At 42.4% G+C, this 22,592-nt stretch overlaps 1 protein-coding gene across 7 annotated transcripts in view; it reads left to right on the top strand.

Annotated features, from left to right (window-relative positions):
• LOC144953594 (uncharacterized) overlaps positions 1-22,592 on the top strand; it is a 194,153-nt gene that overhangs the window by 74,585 nt on the left and 96,976 nt on the right. The gene's annotated exons all lie outside the window — the stretch shown is intronic.

Raw genomic sequence — 22,592 nt, 5'->3', positions numbered from 1 at the left:
TGCATACCGTTAAGTTTCATATACAGATAGGATGCGAAACAAATTCTGTGTTGCGTATTAACCGCAATAAGAGTGGTAGATTTAAAGTTTCGAAACCTGCACTTGCAACGTGAAAACGAGTACATTATATAACTTAAATGTCACAAAAAAGGTGAACGTTTAAGGAACAATGTTGCGCTTTTACAGATGTATATATATATTTTTTAAAAATCGTTGTTCACTACAATGCATTGCTGTACTTTGCTGCTCAGAGGGCCCCGGGCGAGTTTAAGCGTCATAAAACTAAATTACTGTACAGTTGAAAAACTCAACAAGTTCGTCGATAACAACACGGCTTTAAACATAATACATATAAGGCCAATTCCCCTATCGTCGCATGTTGCACACTTTTACTTGTTAAGGCAGCTACTGACAAATGTTTTTTTTATATATCTGTGGTAGTGCACCACTGCCAACAACAACATCACCAAATAGGCGGTATAGTTTGAGCATTGATTCCCGCTGAATTATAAAACCAAAACAATAATACAAAGGTCTGAAGTGTAAAGTGTAGATATCTCAGGATTGCACCCTTGCAACACTGAATGGAGGCGTCGATGGAGGCAGATTAGTGGCCAGTGTGCCGAAGAGATTAGACTTGTGTGCTGTGCGGGACAGTCTGCATCAGTTTTAGCAATCACAGCAGGCGACTCTTGGCCACTAACAAATGGGGCCCATTAAAACGCTCCGACGCTGAACAGATGCGCTCCTCCATTTGCTGCATTGAGCTCTCCATTTTAAACCTTTTGACACGCAAAGTGTCCCTCTTACAGCGGTGTTTCTCAAAAGTTTGTGTTGGCTCGCGGACCACTCAGCCGATGCAAACATTTCCACAGAACACCCCCTCCACCCCCCCAACCCACTTTTCTCAAACTACCACAAATGCAAAATGGTTCATGTTATCAGACGATAAAAAAACAAATATTTTTTACCCAGCTATAGGTTTTTTTTTCAGGGGGGGGGGCATTTAGATTTTAGGGTATGGGTAGTGTACATAAATTAATTTGTAATGAAAATATAAGTAAAATATTAATGTCCGAAACAAAAGGTATAAACGTTGTCATTATTGTCCGGATAAACCTGAAATTGCCCCACAGTCCCACGAACCGTATGGAGAAACACTGCCCTACCGCATTCCGTGTATCACACTGAGGAGTTATGAGTCGGTAGCATTCATATTGCTAAGCATACAGTATTTCACAAGTGCGGTGCTACATTTGTATTCATCGTACAACAAGTGTGGTACAAATACAGTACTATTTATTTTTTGGTGATAGTTTGATGATTTTTCTGTATGTATGTATTTATAGTTTTGATTCGACAAAGTTTTCACGCAAATTGTAACTGTGTGTTGGTAAGAATATATTATGGCACAGCAGTTAGAGCAGTTGAAAGTTGTCAGGGTAAAATCCAAGGCAGGGTCAACTCAGCCCTTCATCCTTAAAGGATTAATGGCATGAGTACAACTTTGTGGCAAAGTTTGTCATGGTTATTCTTTGGATATACTTTCCCTGGTCATGGGAATGTGGAAATGGCACTGTGAATGGTAGATAGGCACCTCGTCATGCTTTTATGCGTGGGCAAACATTTTTACTCTGACTTGTTTTCCAAGACACGAATGATATCCTTATTTTTGTTTCAGAATATTATATGGAAATGTGTGTTCAATCATACTCCATGTGTATCACCCAAACATGAAAGCATGGGTCACTGACAAAAGATGTAATTCTAACAACATTTGGGTTCAATCAAGTAGACCTGTGGTTACTGAGTTTAAGTACGATGGAAGTTAAAATACGTTTTGAAGTGAAAAATAAACGTATTTGATTAGAACATGTTTTGCTAAGTTTAAATTGAGTGACACCAATTTTATTATAACCTGGTTAGATACCCATTCAGATTGCATACTATATCCTGCTACTTGTGTAACACTGGTAAAGATGGTATGGATTTAAACAATATATAATACTAGCTTGTTTGCCCGTCCTAGGACAGAAGCTGTAATATTTACGTAAAAATTGAGCAGAGTAATGTGTAAATTTAATGGCAGTGAATCTTGCACAAAAGTATGTCATCAAACACTTCACTGCATTTCACTGTAGTACTATTAATGGCAGTGAATCTTACGCAAAACTATACCATAAAACACCTCACTTCATGTCACTGTAGCACTCTACATAACTGACCTTCAATGTGCTCAAATTCACTGTTCTGATACTTTATTCTCTTCTGCTTTCGGTTGCTGGGGTTGAAATAAATTGGAAATCGATTCAATATCTGTAAAATCACAGAGAAATGGCTATTTTACTATAATGTAGAAGCATAAATTAGACTTACCTTTTGTCTCAAGTGCTGAAGAAATAAATAAAGACACCAAATCCACTTTGTTGCTGCGTATACTTATTTATTAGATTCACTTTAAATAAATAAAAATCTAACTTAAAGCGAATTTTCTAAAAATAATTTATCATGAATATTAATGACGGGGGGGGGGGGGGTGCGGCATGTGGAGTGACGTCACGCGCGTTACACACAGACATTCTTGGCTCATTGTAGTAATTGCTAGAAACTGCAGCAGGAGCAAAACAAGCTTAACTTACGGATTTAAGAAGAAAAAAACCAGAAACCGTACAGTCGAACACACTTGGCACTAAAGAACTGTACTAATTGGAGGGTCCCCTGTGACGAAGCAGATTTTTTTCAGCTCATTGAACGTAATTAAAAACAAATCAGATTAGCCATGGGGGGAGGCAGTGGCAGGAGTGAGGAAGAAGGGAGCAGGGGGGGCTGTAGGAGAGAGGCCCATAATGAGGGCGCAAGGGGGAATGCTCATGTTCTAGGCCTCGTCTCTGTGGCGCATTTTTATTTGTTCTGGACACTGAGCGTGGGTTTTAGCAGGCCTCTGGTTTGTCTGTCGTCCCCCACAACAGCAATGGTCAGCGCCGGGCACCCACGTTGACCCCAGTAATCGTCCCAATGTCACTTGTTACATCACCCACCGCGCCTTGTTCTTCAATCACTGCATAATGTTAGTTTATTGAGTGAACAAAAAGTGAGGGTGCAGCCCAGCAATTGCTTCCTCATGCCACTAGAGGGACCTCTAGAGGGCCCCTCCAGAGGATATTCGGTCTATTCCACGCTGGCCTCATATTTTTCAAGACCAAAAACTATTTGTACTCTTTTTTTTCTTTTACCAGGTAAAGCGACCTGGCCACAAATGATAGCTCAACAATTTGGCTTATCATGTGGACATTTATAACATCCAAATAGTCTAAATGCATATGTTCTAAATGTGGAGGGAAAAAACGGAGGACTCGGAGAAAAATCCACATGCCCACGAGGAGGACATGAAAACTCCAAATATACAGCGGTCAGGGTCGGGATCGAACCCATGCCGTCATGTATACCAAGCAAGATAGTTAAGATCTTGCCACCGTGGTGCGAGAGGTGGGAGTTCCCACACTTAACCACACCACACGCAACTTTATCGATTGACTAATTGTGGTGAAACCATTTATCCTGCTGGGTGGACATGAGTGCGGTTTTTAAAGAAGCCTGCCCTTTGTTTCAACTGCTGCACTGCGTTATCTAAACAGTTAAAACTCCAGTGAGCGAACTATTACTCCTTGCAGTTGATAGAGTACGCAGTAAAAGATCACAACGGATACCTTTTTACAATAAAGCTGAATATTAGCTATTCACACACACACAGAGGGAATCAATATATATTTACAGTATTCAGTACCGTAGTGTAATGTTGGAGGATACACATGGATATTTCACGATGAGTCATGTCATGCAAATGTCCAGGCAAATGACCTGACGGCCAGACCAGTGCACTTGGTTAGACACATTCTGCATTAACGTGTGTCTAAACAAGATCTCTCTAGTTTGCTCTGTAATTGCCAATCCAGAGCCTTACCTGGATTACTCTTCGGTGAGGGAATCGCAGATTGGACACTTCTAAGTCATAGGTGCTTAGGAAGAAGAAGGCTGGAGTGTAGAGAGCGTGGGGTGGGAATGATGGGACAAGGGCAGTTTGTGAGGTCTCTGTAGGTGTTAACACATTGGCATTTAAACAAACCATATGGAAATTTCAGACATGAGAATACGAAACTGGTATCCCCCAGTCATGCAGCCAGTTGTGTTTTGGCCACTATCACGAGAGTGTTGATAACAGCACTGTACATGCTGCACAAGCAAGTCTGGGTTAACAGGACGAACATAACCAAAGCTTACGATGCCTTGCAACGTACATGTGCTTCATATACTCTGCAGTCACGAATGGGCGTGCATAAATATGCAAGTGTCGATGGCGCATCTATAGACACATGTTTGGGAATGAAAATAAATGTGGAGGACAATGGAATAAAAATCAACATCGAACGTGCTCGTGTTTAAATCGACCAGTAGGGGTCAGAATTGAGCAATTTATGCACAAACGCAACTGTTTTAGTCCGCACGGTTTCTGTGGGGCACTGCCAAAGTTTAAAATGCTGCAGCATCAATTTCAAAAGGATATTTTTCTTATCACTTTCATAATATGCAAGTGTGGGTCACTGTGTGACAGTGCTTTTTGCAAATCTCCCAAAGCTGCATTGAAGAATATACAGTAAGTGGCCTCTGGCAGTTTTATACAGGTCACACCGATCAATATTGTCTTTAGACATAAATAGGAATACAGCACACTGTAGTAACCTGACATTTGCCCTTATTTATTTTCTAAGGACACTTGCAAACCTTTTACAATGTGGTGCCTTAAATGTGCTAATGGCGATGATGCTGCAGTGGCTTGTACTTTATAATTACAAAAAGTAGCCACTGCTCAATATAACGACGTATAAGTGTGTCTCACATATAAATAACACGAACATATCTTAACAACCTCTCCGCCCAGCAATATATATGGGTGCACCACAGTGAGTCATTTGGCAGTTCACGTGTGTGTGGTGGAGTAAAGTGTGGGTGCTTTATTCGAACTCGGCCGCTCACTCTATTGGACGCCCTTCCACAGCAGTGTCTTGAGCAAGCAATGGCATGGCTGCACCTTTGCATTCTGAGAACCTCTCAGCTTTGTAATAAAATGAAATTGAATTGACAAATGAACGATGAATATGACCCTACGGTCTACTGTTTAATCTTGATTTGAAGCTTTCGTGACTGCAGGAATCCATACTCTTTGGTTCTTTCGGTAAAGTCACGTAGGTAGAAAAATAATAGATCACGACGTTTCGATCGCAACACAAGCAATCGTCATCAGGTGGGATCGAAACGTCGTGATCTATAATGTTTCTACCTACATGACTTTACCGAAAGAACCAAAGAGTATGGATTCCTGTCTGTTTGGCGATTCCAAATGGTTGGTGGGTAACACGAGCTGTATTTTTTCTTCCGGTGGAGGAGTTTATAAAAGTTGACACGTCTTTTAAAAATACTTCATCGGTGGGTTTCACAGTTCACGTGATCTATGTGGTTTCATGAATGTGTGTGTTACTGCATGGGTCAGTCACCTCCATTTTAACAACACGGCTATGAAAGGAGAAACAGGTGCATGCAGAATTTCATGACGTTCAAGTGTAAACATGCCAGGATCGGCTAAACAATTTGGACGTTCAAACAGAACGTGGAAATAAAGTGTTGTAGATGTAATGAGACAGAGGAGGAGGTTGTGATGGATAGGGCTTGTTGCATATGGCATGGAGGTGAGGCAGGTTACCGGGAGAGGCGTTCAAGTGGCATCCAGAGGTCGTTGTCCTGGGTGAAGACCTGAAGTCCGATTGTGCAATTATGTAAGAACAGACCTTTGGAGGAATGTTGTCTGCTTTGTTTGGACCCGCTGTTGGATCTAACAGAATAATGCATGTAGGTGTCATTGCACACAATTAACTCTTGAACTGGAGCAATTTTTTATGGTGAATCCTAATTGCATTATATAAATATTGAAATGTTTGATTGTCAATATGGAAAGGTTTTACAGTAACGAGCAGGGCAGCTGAGCAGGACAGTGCAGAACATTTATTCTGCCAATGTTATCTTATTTTTGGCTTCTGGAATTTGGAATGCTGCTAATGAAACTCGAGGAACTGTTTGTAAAAATAAATAACTGACTAAATAAAAGATGCTATCACAGTCCCACGTGCTCCCAGCCCCAGCAACTGTTTTGACTGTCAGGCGCACGGCCTCTTGTCGACTTGAAATTCATTATTTACCTGACCTCTCAATGCTCTCCGCTTTGAGGCCAAACAACGTGGATATGCCATCTACCAATTATGTTTTAAAAATACTACGAAAGATATACATTTGGTGTTTTGGTAGCGCCCATAAGGAGCACCCCGGCTTTTATTGAGACTTACTGTTCAGAGGCTTTCTGCTTGCAGAGTACTATCCATCTAGCTACCTTGGCATGAGTGCAATATTTCCCAAATTAGTTTCTTCCCACAACTAGAGTGTGTGTTTCCATTTATATCATTCACCTTGTAGTTGTTTGTGACCACAGGGAAGACGACTGCAAATGGATCCTGCCACATGGGGGCTTGGGATTGAATCGAGGTTGGGAAATCCTGTTTGAAAGGAAGCACCTGTATACAACATTTGTGTAACTATTCCTCACGTATGCCCACGGTTCATGTCTCCACTTTTACAAGTATTCTACAGTCAAAAAGTAAGCAATATTTCCTGATGATTGATCGAAATTCAAAAATTGCACACAGTATATTATTTGAGCAACCATGTTTTAATACTTTACGCTCAGCTAAGTCATTCTGTGTTTTGTTGTTATGACCAAATCATCCTGAATACCCCAAATGGAATCGGATTTCGGAAGCTACTTAGAATTGAGCCGGTTAATAGTTGAATGGGGTGGACTTTCTGGGAATTCCAGGCAACGGCAGTACATTAATAATCTATCTGTGTGGAGCTTTGAGTGTCACCGTATGTATGGGGGTTTCTCTGGTTTCCTCCCACACGTTGACCCTCCTGAAATAGTCTTGAGACTTAGTGAGGCTTCCCTACTGAGTAAATAAAGATAATTGTTATTTAAAGACATAGTTAAAATAGATTCGAAGCAAATTTCTGCAAGGATGAAGCAGAGTACCAGTATATGGGGCGCCATGGTGGCGAGATGTTAACTACCTCGCCAGGTATACAGGAGGTCGTGGGTTCGATCCCGACCCTGACACCCGTATATTTGGAGTTTGCATGTTTTCCCCGTGGTCGCATGCGTCGAGAGTATTTGTCTGACATAAATTTCCACGTAATAAGCCACTTCGTTAGGCTATCATTTGTGGTCATGCTCAGTGGGCCTTACCTGGTAAACACAAAATTTAGTTTCTTAAGAATAGTTACATAAATTAATGTTTAAGGAATGCTGTTCTGCAGTTTACTTTTATGAGAATCCAGTTTGTAATCTCTTTAAGACTCCTGCTACTATGATGACTTATTAAAAGAGTACTGTGCCCAAACATCACAGTGTTGTTGTTTCCATGACATCAGCATGCTGTCAGGAAGAAAGGGTGTGGTGAAGTAAGTTTTCGGTGTGTATTGAAAACAAATAGCCCACTGACAAAAGGAAATTAAGAGCATGTTGTGGCTAAAACAACTCCTGGAGGCATATTTTATCTCATCTTGTGTATTGTTATGAATATTAATCATTAAGTTAGATTTTTTGGCTGTGCAAAGGATACAAAACTTTGTCATCAACCATTATCTATCCACTGCTGGATGAAGGCCTTCCCAAGCTGTTATCATCACTCACATTAGTTGGTGCCTTCACATTCGTTGAATTAATCGCTCAATCTCCACGGTGGGCACCCTTTTGGGCCTGTCCCCCGTGTTAAATGGCATTCCATCGTTACTCTCAACCACCGGCCATTAGCCCTTCTTGTGACAAGGTCCTGCCCTAGACCATTGAGTTTTCTTAACAGTCAATATCATATCATTAAATTGCATATGTTCCCTAAAGAATATTTTTCTTCCTGTCTTTGAGGGTAATTCCAAGTATGCACCTCTTCATGCTGCTTTCTGCTTTGTTTTGCTTTCGTGAAATTTTCTTGCACAATGTTCATATTTCTTATTCGTTTGTCACAGCATTGGTATGTTGCTAACTCACTACTATAAGTATAAATCATAATTGATCTTTGGGTTAGGCCACGTAATTATCTGGAAAAAATGGTGTCGTTGAGACTCTCCACTACCCAATATGGCAAAACAAAATCATCACTTGTATAAGCCTGCACCAAATTTAGTTGCAGCTCAGTTTTCTTTTCTTTTTTCATAGTTTCTACCAATTATAATCCAGTTGTGATATCGGAGTCGTATTGTGAGAGGACGTCATTTCCGTTCAGAACTTTCACAGCTCACAATGCATCACTGTTGATGAGAAAAACATCCGAAGACGATGATGCCATGCAGCTACATCTCCCTTCAAGAAACCTCTATCCACACTAGGGGCACACCTATTACACGCCCTGCAAAGAATGTTCGTGACATGTCAGTCCAACTGAAATATTAAAGTGTCAGATAGGAATAAACTATAATTAAGTTAAAACTGAATATGATGATGATGATGATATATGGATGTGCGGCTATTGGTGACCAGCTTGAGGCCATTGATTTTCTACATTTGAAAGCCCAATCTGACAAGGGGCAGCTGTCCAGATTCACAACCAGTGCTCTGATCCCTGAGCCAAGCAGCCATCTCACAAGCCCCATAATCTTCAGTGCTGTGCCGATGCGAGCGATCTAGAACTGTGCTAGGGGACGGCCTTTCACTAAGTGCCAGCACACTTGGTTTAGGCCAGCCTGGGGAGCTGGCCGTTGTGCTGCACAGTCACCGTGGCGATGGACTTTGAGATATGTTTATGCGTGACATCACTCCCTTAACTCGATCACTCTCCAAGATTAATTTGGAAATAACATACAAAGCATCACAATGTATTATATTTTTACTTGATAAGCCGAAGTTGAGTGTTACTTTACAGCACGTATTTTTCACTAATTTGGCTGAAATTCCTGCTTCGAGAATAAAAAAACATCTGATTACCTTTCATACGACAAGCATTTCTCGCATTACTTGGCGTGTAGAAAAGTGTGCCCCCCTAGTGTGTTTTCGAAATGTCACTTGAAGAGATTTCAGTTCCTGAAAAAAATATCCCTTTAAATACATGCATCTGCACAAAAGTGTGATTATGACCACGCTGCATTTGCACGACCGCTGTGAAGTCTGCTAGCTCTGTTAGTGAAGAGCGGTTGTTGGCACGGCCCATGTTCCTACTGCAGGCCGACCAGGCCGCCGCTTCACCAAGTGGGCGCAGGTGCTGACACCAGGCGAGCACGGGAGCTCGCGTTCGCGAGAGACCCTCACGCTTTTTCCTGGGCTCACCCTGGAATCAGTTGTGATTGCACAAGCCAGTGAGGAAATGAGATGTGCACTAAGGTCTACTTGAAGGCCATGTGAATGCAAAAAATACATTAAAATGATAACAACAGGAATATATTTAACTTTAAACAGCCTAACCTAACTCGTGCTAGGAGTGCAGTGGATAATGCAATGTGCTATGAACTTGGCAGTCTGAGTTCAATTGCTGGCCACGGTTATCATCAGCGGCGAGTGATATCTTAACAGATCCTGGACCTTCCAATCTCACCAACTCGTACTTACCAACATGAAGTGTTTGGATGCAAATCGAGGCCATGCTTCTGATCCTAGAACCCAAATTGTCACTTCCCAGGTAGATTAACCTGCTTCCTAGTGGTCGTAGAAACATTATTGTGCATAATTGATCAAATACTGGCATTCAACAAGGATTTTGGAAAAACCCATGTGTTAGGGCTGGATTAAACAATAGCCAAGGTTCAGGTGTTTAACGGTCCAACTCGGAGTAGAGGGAGTGGTTTGCGTTGGTATTTGTGTGGTCTAGAATACTGTGTTGCCTTGGTTTAGGGCACGGTGTGCCCTCCGTTAATTCCTGTAACGTTGCATGGTTGATGTATTAAAGAATGGTTGCTATTTCTTGTTGAAATTGGTACTTTCCAGATTTCTCAATTTCATTAATTGGAATGAAACACAGCGGGCCAACAGCTGGTGATAATTTGCATTTTATAAGAATGCTGAGTTGATAAGTAAGATTATTTAATTACGAATTATGGTCATTGTGCAGAGCCATTGTTTTTGCTGTAAACTCATACAGTATACAGTAATACCCCGATTTGCGTCTTCCCCCCCCCCCCACGTCGTTTCGCAAATACGTCGTCACTTTATTAATATCACTACCTGATTTGCGTCGTGTCAATCGATGCTTACGTCGCTGACAGCATCCATCCTTTCTTGTATCCGTTGCCTCAGCCTTCGCCTGCACCTACCCTCTAAATTTCGATATTCGTCATCGCACCTCTCTAGAACGCATCCCTGACGTAACCCGGGGGGGCATTACTATCGTGGCATACTGTACTCAACAACATCGCAACATTTTTTGTAAAGAAAAGTTCATGTAGGCCAGAAATAACAGCAGTAATTGATGACATTCGTCACGTTGAGAAAGCAAAAAGCTGCGATTGTGACCATAGGCTCTGTCCTCCCATCATGCCTTGCATGTCACGTGATGTGCAGCATTCATAACACACAGCTTTGTTTAAACCACCAATACAAAAGAGTAAAAATTGTGGCCATATTATTTGGACTGTAGAAGGACAATGAGGCAATTGGACATCTTTGTTAGGCATCGTCAGTGTAGTGCAGTATAGCCATCATTATTGCTGCCTTGTGCCTCATTGGCTTTGTGTGGTCATGCCCTCTCTGCGTACTGTTTTCAACTGACATTATGGCACTTGTCAGCAAAATTGAGAATGCAGTGAAATTTGGTTTAAAAGTCTGAATTGAGATCCCAATTTACGTTGAAAGTTTTCAGTAGATGTAAATTTTACACTCATTTTCTATTTGTGTAGAACTGTTTTACATTTTTGTTTTATCTCCCAAAGAGATACGTGAGAAACATTAACGTTGAAAACCCCTTTGTGTTTTGGTGACATTGCCTGAGCACAGCTGCAAACGCTCATGTTTCGTTTTATTATTTTTATTTGTGCGTCACACACATCACAAATGACGCAAACTCTCATTATTGCCCACAAGCACAAGGTCTGCTTATGAGGAGTTGGACTGTAAACAGATTTAGTCTTGCTTGGTCATGTGTACTGAGCTGGCATATGATAATGGGTGTTCACAGGAAGGCATTACAAGGCTCTGTCCCTTAACTCCGTGTTATGGGGCCAAAGGCACCCATGATTTGCTTTGTGGAGAAGATGATAATGAATGAGATGTATTCCTCTGTATAGACCTTGTCAATCAATATGTGTAGATGTATTAAAGCACTCCCCCCCCCTTTGATGCTGCTAATCCTGCATAATGCACGGGCATAGTATTGATTTGGAACCCCCCCCGCCCACCTCCTACGCATTTTCCATATGCTGAATTCCTCTTGATATGCAAATTATTTTGTTTAGGCGCTCTTCTTCCCACCTCCCCCCCCCTCTAACCCAGCTTAAATATACGCTCCAAGCTTGGGGTGTTTCATTCTTCGCCTGAGGATGGCTGCTTGCGTTGTGGCCGAAACGTCGTGAGAATTGTTTTATTATGTTTTATTTTTATTATTTTATTACTTCCCTTCTACGTGACTTTACCGAAAGAACCAAGAAGATAAAGCACTCATGTTACATGTAACATAAATAATGGCTTATTTAAATAAGTCACTTGAACAATGCAAGGCCAAAATGTCAAGATTTTTTTTGCATTTTCTACTATTTTCTTAAGGTTTATACAACCTGAAACAAAATATACTGACACCAATTCCAACTTTGGAAGGTAATTGACTAAACATATTTATACTAAAATGGGGCTGCCAAACAAACATGTATTGTGTGGCTCGTGGTGATGTTTTGTAATGTTCTGTGAAGCTCGTCGACATGAGCAGACTTTTGTAGGGCCTGTGGGAACATAATCGTTTTTGTATGGCGTTGGGTACGACTGTCATGGGGTCTGTAGTAAGTAGAGGCGTGTTGCCAACAGACACGGTTTGTTCCATCAGTGCTTCTGCACCCCTGATTAGCACGGTTGACTACGTTCGGCGCGAACGAAGTTCAACATACATCCATACATTTCGACTAGGTCAGGGGTGGGAAATCAAAATTACAAGAAGAGCCATTTTTTTTTCGAATTCGGTAAAAAAAATAAACTCAATATTTCAAGAGTTGCAATGCCGTGTGAATAACGTTACAAAGCAGTCCTTAAAGATTCCGCATGCAGCCCCTGGTCTTCTAGGTAGTAGGTTGCTCAATTTTACGAACAATCCTGAATGCTATGAAAAACAACGATAATTTTAGAGCAATCGTTACTGGCAACGCATTTCCTACCAGTGACTGGCAACTTTGCATAGCAGTAAATGTTTAGAAGGATTGTGTAATGTCCAGGTAATAAAAAACTGGAAACAGCAGCTGCCAATCAGACCATATTGATTGCTGGTATTAGTCTGCCAAGTACTGCTAAAAATATATTGGAGTTGACCTTGAGAGTAGGCTATCATTTTAAAGTAAAAAGAACACCTGTAGAGCATGCAACTAACATCTCTAAGGTTTGCAACATACATTACATCTCATAATGGCAGTGATTGCGCAAATGCTCACGATTATTGTGGTCTCATCCAGGCTAACTACTCTAGTTCCATTCTGTACAAAACTTCTGGCATGAACTTGGACAGATTTCAGAGGGTCTACAACAGGAGTTGGCAACCAAAATAACAAAAAGAGCCATTTTTTCGACTTTCATAAAAAAATGTTTTTAAAGAGCCACAATGCATGTGAATACCAGACGATCCTTAATAAACAACTTCACAAAGTGGTCCTTAAAGCACAGGTTGTCGGCACTTGGTCTAAAACAATCTGGCTAGGACAGTCAAACAAGTAACCAGTTGAGCGTCGGCCGAATCCCTCTTGAGACCTCTCCACTAGCTGCCAGTGTGCTAGAGGTTCAGTTGCAAATTGGCCCATCTTACATTGACGGTCTACTCAGCGGGGATGCCTGGCTAACTCAAACTGATCATTTTCCAAGTCATGTCGCCTGCTCTTCAAATATGTACAAAGACTGGAAGTTCTGACACCAAAATCACTCATCACAGATTGTGCTTTCAGCATTGCACCACCGGTCATCTGGAACTCGCTTGGTTGTGGCCTTGCTTCACTTCCGAGAAGTCAACATCTGTTCTGGCCAGCTTCAAAAACACACTCAAAACAAGTATGTTCACTGTTGCGTTTGGAAAATGACTAATGGTTATGGCGAGCGCCTCTGACAGTTATATGGCGCTACTTAAATCGCGGTAGCTGGAGGATGGACTTCTGCCAGTGACTTGTAGTCATACTGTTCCTCCTAGCCCGCGAAGATTCTGAATTCCACCCAAGGCAGCCGAGATGCTCTCAACATCCAACGGCAATTTGGGCGTCACAGCACTTGCACTAAGGGGTGCAGGTCTCCCCAGTGCAATGGCTACTCACTTTCAGTATAGCACGCTACCTTGTATTACCTACAAGCAGAGGTGTGGACTCGAGTCATGTGACTTGGACTCGAGTCAGACTCGAGTCATGAATTTGATGACTTGCGACTCGACTTGGACTTGCATAACAATGACTTTGTCCCACCTATGAGATGTGGACTCGAGTCATGTGACTTGGACTCGAGTCAGACTCGAGTCATGAATTTGATGACTTGCGACTCGACTTGGACTTGCATAACAATGACTTTGTCCCACCTCTGCCTACAAGCAACGTGATACACTTCATTGTTGCCATTTACGATGGACTATCAAGAGAAGAGAAATGTGGATTATGATGAAGCTGAAAACAAAATGTCACAGTTTTTGTGTAGTCATTCGTGAGTGGGCTGAGTCCATCAACTCTCGATACTTCGGAACCTTCTTCTTGGTTCTTTCGGTAAAGTCACGTAGAAGGGAAGTAATAAAATAATAAAAATAAAACATAATAATAATAATAATATTATTTTATTATTTTATTACTTCCCTTCTACGTGACTTTACCGAAAGAACCAAGAAGATGAATCCCTGCAGTCACGAAAGCTTTAAATCGAAACTTCGGAACCTGTTTTAATCGCGAGTGGCTGCCCAGTTTGAACCCATGGTCTGAGCGATTCTGGCTCAGTGCTGTGAACTCTGAGGCATTCAACCACCTCAGGTTTCACGTTTTAACACATTCCTGCGGAGGGAGCTGGTAGGAACGTTAGGTTGCTCTGTCAATGGCCAGGGTCAACGGCGGCGTGGTCTATTCCGCAAATATGCCCGGCTGTGAGGGCGGGCACAAGCTGGCGTGAGTAGGTTGAACGTTGAGTTTTATAAGGGCAACACGGGGTGACCAGCCCCTCCCCACCCAGCCCCACCCCTCCCACCCCCCACCCAGCCCCACCCTCCCCACCCAGCCCCTCCCCACCCTCCCCACCCAGCCCCACCCTCCCCACCCTTCCCACCCAGCCCCTCCCCACCCTCCCCTCCTCACCCAGCCCCACCCTCCCCACCCAGCCCCTCCCCACCCAGCCCCTCCCTCCCCACCTAGCCCCTCCCTGCACGACGGATGGACACAATAATCCCCTGTGGGCTGGTGTAACCAGGAGGTTTCTACCAGTAATACACAATATAAAATATCCTAACGTTGCCTCCCTCTATTTTACACATATATAATAGCACTACTCTTATATTCTTATTCATACATTTTGGCAGTGCATTGGAAGGACTATTATACAACTATTTTTCAGTCAATGAAGAGAATTCACATATAAGTTGTCTGACTTGAAAAAAAAATCATTGTGACGACAGCACTCTGTGATTTGAGTAACGTTTATGTGCTACAGCATTGGATGCTTATGCTTTTTCGAGACAAGAGCTGCATCATGTGTAAAGAATGTGATCTCCTGTCAGATGTTCCCGTGCCGGTTTTGTGTTGTTTCAAGCAGTTAAACAATAATTTGTTAACGTACTACTGATGCAGTGGGGTGAGGCAGTTGTTAGGTGTTTGTCAGTATAAAATCCCGCCGAGGTCAACTCGTCAATTCGTGGTTGATAAAATTGGCATCTCGTTGTGGGAAGTCAACAGTACAGTAGTTATGGAATGGACAGACTTGCCTTGCCATAAGAATGTAGAATTTTAACAATTGTCTAAAGTCTGTTAGCACTGATGAGATATGCCCTATGCTCTTTTAATGTATTACTAGAATGATAAATGTGACAGTCTTTTAAATGATTTTTTTTATGTTAGCAACTGCTGTGGTAAGGCACTGATGGGTAAATGGTGATACATGCTCTCCTATGTGCAGTGATTACGTGATAAGCATATTGTGCATTAGGCCCTTGAGATACCCAGCCACCATGAACATTGCTCTAGCTAATGGAAACGATCATTGCCAGTCACAATGGAACGTGCATACAACAGGACGTACGCACATGCATTGTGCTGCATCCTTATCTGTTCAGACAGATTCCAAGAAAGTATGGGAAAAATCTGGAACTGAATCCAATGTGTTTATAGCCACTTACACAAGATTGTACTTCCTAAAATATAAATGAAACAACGGAAATTGTTACAATTAAAATAAATATTAGCATACTGAAATGCAAGTGCAATGACGTGTTAAACTAGGCGACCTTTTTTGGAAGGTAATGGCACAAATGATTCAGAGTGTTCGTGTATTTGTTTTTTTCTTTCTGAGTAATTGTGTTTTGGATGGATTTGAGTGCCTTTGGAGACAGAAAGATGAACACATAGATCAGAGGACATACACAGGTTAAAGACAACATAACTTTAGAAAAGTAAGTGGGCTTGAGCAGGACACCTCGCTAGAAGGGATGATGTCGGGGGTCGAGAATAACGATGTAGTGGCAGCCAAGGGATAAAACGAACCCGCGAATTCGCCCACCGCCTCCGAGATGGAGCAGAGATAACAGCTCATGTGCAGGTGTTAGGTGGATTGCTGCATCGCGGGACTTTGAAACGAGCTGATGCCTTGGGGACACCTTCATGAAGCAGGGCATTGACCATAGCTGATCCTGATTATGAGCATTGAGGCAACAGCAATAGGATGTTGACTCAATGTTGCACATGTTGCCTTTTGTGACTGTAGTGACCACGTAGTGGTTGCCTCCCAGGGACTCCTGGCTTCTACCCACCCATCCTGTTCAATGTGATGCCTTCCGCTTTGAACTTATGACATTTGCAGTGTGGAAACAGCAAATGTTACTTTCCCCCCATAGCATAACTGCACGACCTTTACCATGAAACGGATACAAACGTGTTTACTCAAACATATATTCTGTATTTATTTAATTAATGAATACAAACTCTCTGCTTGAATATTGACGTATTGTATCCGGTAATCATTATTTACAAGTTTTTGAAGAAGTAATATGTTACAGTAGTAAAACACATTGCGGGTTCTCTTTTTTATGGGTGTTTTTTCACTAGATACTTTGGTTTCCTCCCACATGTAAACAACTCTTTTGGAACTGGCCAAATTATCCGAATGCAGTGCATTACTAAAAATTGTGTGACTCACTGAGGCATTCCTAAAAGAATATTGCCAATATTTAGAAATTGGCATATTGTACCAAAAATAATATATGAATCAGAAATACAATCTTTTTTTCTTAAACACAATGATTGATAAATGTATGGCATATCGCTGGATTAAATAATGTATATGTAATTAAAACAGCAAAAATAATGGAACATTTCTAAATGGTAACGGCACTACTTTAGTGGACATCAAATGGCTGAAGAGTGGCCTTAAGACAGGTGTCGCTGTGGCTAAATATGACGTGTGAACTATTAACAGCGCACTAAGTACACCCTGGGTAACTGTCAGACTTCCCGTAGATGGTATCTTTTGTATAGGTATTCACATGTAGCAAGTGTGGTGGTTTTTAAATAAAAAAAAACATGGCAACCCTACATTGAGAAGACAATCTCCTATTTATGTACACGAGCATTGTTTATACATTGTAAGGATTCTGCAGTCGTGAGAGACAAAGCGAAGAGTAAATATAGAGAGATAGATAATCTCCCCTTCTGTTGGTCCCCTTCAATCAGTGGGGGCTGATGTAAGAGCACCCGCCACTCCGCTGTGAAAAAGAGGGCCTTAACCCGCCCACACCCACTGGCAGGAAACCCGGCGGCCTGCACCGTCTGCACTGTCTGACATCACCTCCCCATCCCAACACAGCTGTGCTGCAGCACAAACGGATGGTTGGGGGAGAACGGCAACGTTGGGGAGCAGCGCTGTGAGAAGAGAAGGATGGGGGGGATGAGAGGAAAGGGGAGAAGGAAGGCGATAATGCCCCCCCCCCACACACATGTACACGTGTGCGGTGCTAAGATTAGATTGGACATGATGTAATACTGGTAGGAACCTCCTGGTTACACCAGCCCACAGGGGATTATTGTGTCCGTCCGTCGTGCAGGGAGGGGCTGGGTGGGGAGGGAGGGGCTGGGTGGGGCTGGGTGGGGAGGGGAGGGTGGGGAGGGGCTGGGTGGGGAGGGTGGGGAGGGGCTGGGTGGGGAGGGTGGGGCTGGGTGGGAAGGGTGGGGCTGGGTGGGGAGGGGCTGGTCACCCCGTGGTGCCCTTATAAAACTCAACGTTTAACCTACTCACGCCGGCTTGTGCCCGCCCTCACAGTCGGGCATATTTGCGGAATACACCATTCCGCCATTGACCCTGGCCATTGACCGAGCAACCCAACGTTTCTACCAGCTCCCTCCGCAGGAATGTGTTTTTGTCTGTTAGCCAGTAGGACGACTTATCTTACTCGGGGAAGGGTCCAATAAAAGGCACATGACTTCAACAGTGTTGCATTGAGTTATGGGAAATTATACCTACGTATTTTATTACCTGCACTGTAATGTGTTCATTAGCTGCGCATGATGGGACACGCCTGCCATCCAGCACATCATAGGAAAGTGTTGGTGGATCTCACAGATGTGTGCAGATATATGAGTGTTATCCCTTCATGTGCATGCCTTTTCTCTAGGCATTTTGTTGTCCTCCCACATACTAAACTCTGAAATGGAATTCGACGAACATCCTTGTGCAAGACCGTCCTCAAAAAAAAGTCTGAACACTCAATGAGGCTGAGGTGGCTATGTAGCTCAGAGGTCAAAACCCCAGCACAGTTGTCGAATGCTTTACCAGGAATTGTATTTAAAATTTTAAGGAGGTGAGGACACCACCTCTTACTTGTGTAGTGTCAATGATTCGGAGACAAAGGTTTCCAGGAGGCACATTTTTTCTTATTAATACCTTCACGCCCTCGCACTCTCCTTAGTCTAACCTAAACATAACCCTGACCGTGTAACACTGATGGCGCTGACCGAGACAGCCAACAACTATCCGGTCGCGCAATATCTAGCGAAGATGGCAGCGACGAAGACGGCGAAGACGAGAGCCATGACGAGACAAGTTCACTCCTAGAACCGGCAGCCCTGAGCTCCCGCTCTCAGCTCCTTTTATGCTACCGAGCACGGCCTGGTTCCGCCCTGGCCACCCCTCCCTTCTAGAACCTACGAGCAGGTTCCAGGGGCTTCCAGATGGGGTCTTCCTTGACCCTTGCCCCAGTTCCTCCAGACCTGCCGACATACCGGCGTGTGTACTGTTTGTCCACGGCAGTTGCCGCTGCTGGATATCAGCTGGCGCTATTACACCACACTTGTATATGAGCATTGTTGTTCAGGAGTCAGAGCAATGGGCCAGCACTCTAGAGATCCTGGGTGAAAATCCAGGCAGCTGCCTATAATTAAACTTAATCTTCATAAGTGGATGGTCTCAGCCCGGTCACCTATTGACTGCGCAAAAAGCATCACATAAAAGATGTTTTTCGCAGATATAACCTGGACATGTTTTTTCATCAGCCTAGCTTCATGAAAACTGTGCATTTACCAGATCACAGTACAAGTCGATTCCTGCCACCTGAACACAGATACCAATTCCCGGATTGTCTGGGTCAAACCCTGAAAGGTGGCAACCTTAATAATTCCCTTGAATTTTGTTGCAAAAAGACAATCAGAGGAGCAATAAAAAACGTCCTCTTTACTGAAAGTCGGCCTGCACTATTTCTGTTGTCTCCTTTCCAACATCTAGTTTGGATCGAAAGCGGTGGAGAGCCTCAATGTGTACCTATCGTTTCTGTCATGACTTGTTTGTACCTTGTGTTTTTTTAATTATTGGTTTTATTTGTACTCTCTTTTGGATTGCCATGCTTGTGTTCTGTCTTTTGCGCTGGCTCTTTGAATTGCCTTATCCGTACTTAATCGATAATATGAATATCAGAAGTCAGAAGTTTCAGAATCAGAAGTTTGTTATCTCACTAAATGTATCCTTTATCAGTGATTTCCCACAAATAATAAGGGTTTAAGGTTTTCCTTCTAAAAAAGATTTACAATAACAGGTTCCAGGTTACGGTGAAATAGGACATCTCTCTACATTTTAAATAAAGCAGAACAATTGACTTGCCTTTAATTTTTCATGAGAGAAATTCATCTTGAGTATTTGCATTTCTGAAAACAACAGAATACATATTTAAAGGCAGTTTTAACATTGACTCTTTTTCAAGTGACTTTCATTAACTTTGAAGCTATAACACTAATAGTGAACAACACTTTTAAATTATGTGAAAAGGCATTTAACAGTGCTAAAACTGTGCATCATTTAGTATTGTTATACTCAGGATAAATGTATTGAATGGTGTATGTCGGAATAAATGTTTTTTATTTATTTACTTTACATATGTTGTATGTAATAGGTTCTTATGAAACACGCAGGCACTAGTGACCACAGCGTTAATCGCGATGTAAAAAAAAGAATTGATTATTTAATGGAATAGTGACTGAATTGCAACAATTCATCAGACCTCTCGGATGTGAACCATTCCGCCCCCTAGCTATTAACATCATGTTGGAGTAGACAGTGTGCTTTCCTACATTATTTACTGCACAATGGAGAGAATGAAATCGATGACTGCACAACCTGGCCAAGGGGCAGTTGCATGAACAGTGCTGTGTGTGTGGCTGCTCCATAAGGTTAGATTTGTGTATGCCTTTCACATCCCATACTTGTACTGGAGTTCAAAAGAACTCGCAAACAAGCACCTTGGGAAAGACCCAACGCAGAAGATCCCTGGGTTTAATCTTCCAAGAAGCCCATGGTCCAACCTAAATTGAATCCGCACAAACCATGGCAGATGCGGATACCTGACGCACAAATGGAAAATTAAAAACTCTCCAGTGTGTGACTGTGGTCACTCAGAACAGACCGTACATCAGTTAACGGCGCAATGCTCGATCCACAAATACGAAGGAGACATCGCAGCGATACTACACTCCGCTGCTCCTGATGCGGTTGTCTCGCTTGACCACCTGAATGTGAAATTGTAGCTGTTGCTCTGCATCTGCATCAGCCATAGGAAAGAAAAAGGCTGAAATATACATCGAAATACATTGTTCGTCCCCTTATTTTTTCTGTAGTTGATGTTCATGCAGAGCAGCGAATATAATTTTACATTCAGGTGGTTGAACCAGATAATTACATACGAAATATATACCCTAAAATGTGGATTATAAATGGCAACACTTACATAAACTACATGACATACGGTTTAAAATACACCAATTCATAACCATTTGATGGAAGAAAGAACTCTAACAGTATTTAATTAACAGTTGTAAATGGTGAGGTTTTGTGTTTAATCTCATATTATACGTTTGTATTTGTCTTATAAATGTCAACGCATGAACCTTTGGTGTGTCAGTGCTCAGACAGGATGCCAACGTACAATACATGTCCTCGCATCAAGAAAATTGCACCACTGCTGGGTATGTTTTGGCAAATGAACAATAGGCAATGGATTTTTTGTATTCTTTGTTGTCTATTTCGCACTGTTTTGTCTATTTTCTGACTTTTGTTCGGTCTCTACTCTCTGTCGGGTTCATTCCACGAACCTAAATGTCACATTTGCATACACTGTACTTCAATTTGCATAAATCATAAATCCTCTATTCTCACAGGTACATTTTTAATGACTGTATCCTGAGAATTAGAATCCCTTACCATATGTATTTACATGAAACATTACATGGTTATTTATTTATTTAATAAATAAACATGTAATGGATTTCACTGCTGGATGAAGGCCTCCCCATGCCTTTCAGTTATGGGGGCGTTTAAGCATACTTTACCACGGTGGTCAGTTGGGGTTAGTGAAAGGAAAGCCCAAAAAACCGGTTAATGTATCACTCGCCAACAATATTAGCAATGGCCAGGAATCAAACTCAGGTCGAACTCAGGTCACCAGGTTCATGGGGCATGGCGCTAACCACTGAGTCATTTATGAAAATTACAAAATCTGTTACAAATTCAAAATTAGTTTTTCCACATTGTTAACTAATTTGTGCTGTTATTTCTCAGTTGTAATTTTCACCTGCTTTTGACACATCGGAAGATACAAGAACAATTAAGGGACTAGTCAAAGCATTGTTTCTGCCCTCCATTCCCCATGGAGGCAGTTGTTAAGGCTTGCATGAATGCTAGTTTGACATGAAAAACTGGCCATGTGGTTACTCACTGGGAATGGGCTATGGACATTTCCCAAAGTGTAGAAGCCATAACTTCTCCTGCTTCCAAAAGGCAGTGTTTAATCCCTTGGCAGCAGCAACACACTGTGGCTCCTTTGTTTGACTGAGATCTGCTAATGAGCCGGGAACAGCAGCGATCAGAGGGGAGGGGGCAGCTTGTAAACTATCCAGCATTTCCCCAGGGGTGTGGGCTGCTTTCTTCACTTGTGTATGCGCGTCTTCTCCACTGGCACAGTGTAGGGTGAGTGGGTAAAGTGTGTGGGGGTGGGGTTGGAGTGGGGTAGATGGGGTCGTTTGGAGAAAGGGGACACTGAGGAAAGAAGTTGTTGAAGGGATTGTGGGGTGGTGGTAATTGGGGACAGTGGTTGAGTCTGTGAAGGATACGTAAGAAGGAATTTGCAAGTTGAAATTCTGCATCTTGAGTGTCTAAGGCAGGAATATTGCAACTAATAGTCGTTCTTTTTTAATTAGATGGGCCAAAGCACAGCCATGACTGGGTTAAAATTGTGAGAGCAATTAAGTAGTGTATAGGTACTGTATGTTGATGCTTATTTAAGGCAATGGTTCAAAGGAGAAGCCATAGCCAAAGGTTAGCATGGCAAGCCAAGCTCCGGTTTTTGTCATATCTGCTTTGTGATTGAAACTTTGGTAGAGGGAGGCCAGGGGTTAGATGGAAGGATGTTCTGTAATGAAATATGAAGGCCGTGAATATGTGACGGGAAAACAGACAGTGGTTAGTGCACTGCACGACAAATCCATCGACCCGAGTTAGATATTAGCCTTGATGTACATTAATTAATTTTGTGATGAGCATTCACAACGGCGATTATGGCTCCTGGTTCTGCCTATTTTGCAAACTTATGAGAATGTGATAAGAGTCAAAATAAAAT

This window comes from Lampetra fluviatilis, chromosome 3, assembly GCF_964198595.1.
Source record: "Lampetra fluviatilis chromosome 3, kcLamFluv1.1, whole genome shotgun sequence".
Classification (NCBI taxonomy): Eukaryota; Metazoa; Chordata; class Hyperoartia; order Petromyzontiformes; family Petromyzontidae; genus Lampetra; species Lampetra fluviatilis.
The sequence above is the reverse complement of the archived record's forward strand: the minus strand, read 5'-3'. Positions and strand labels throughout refer to the sequence as shown.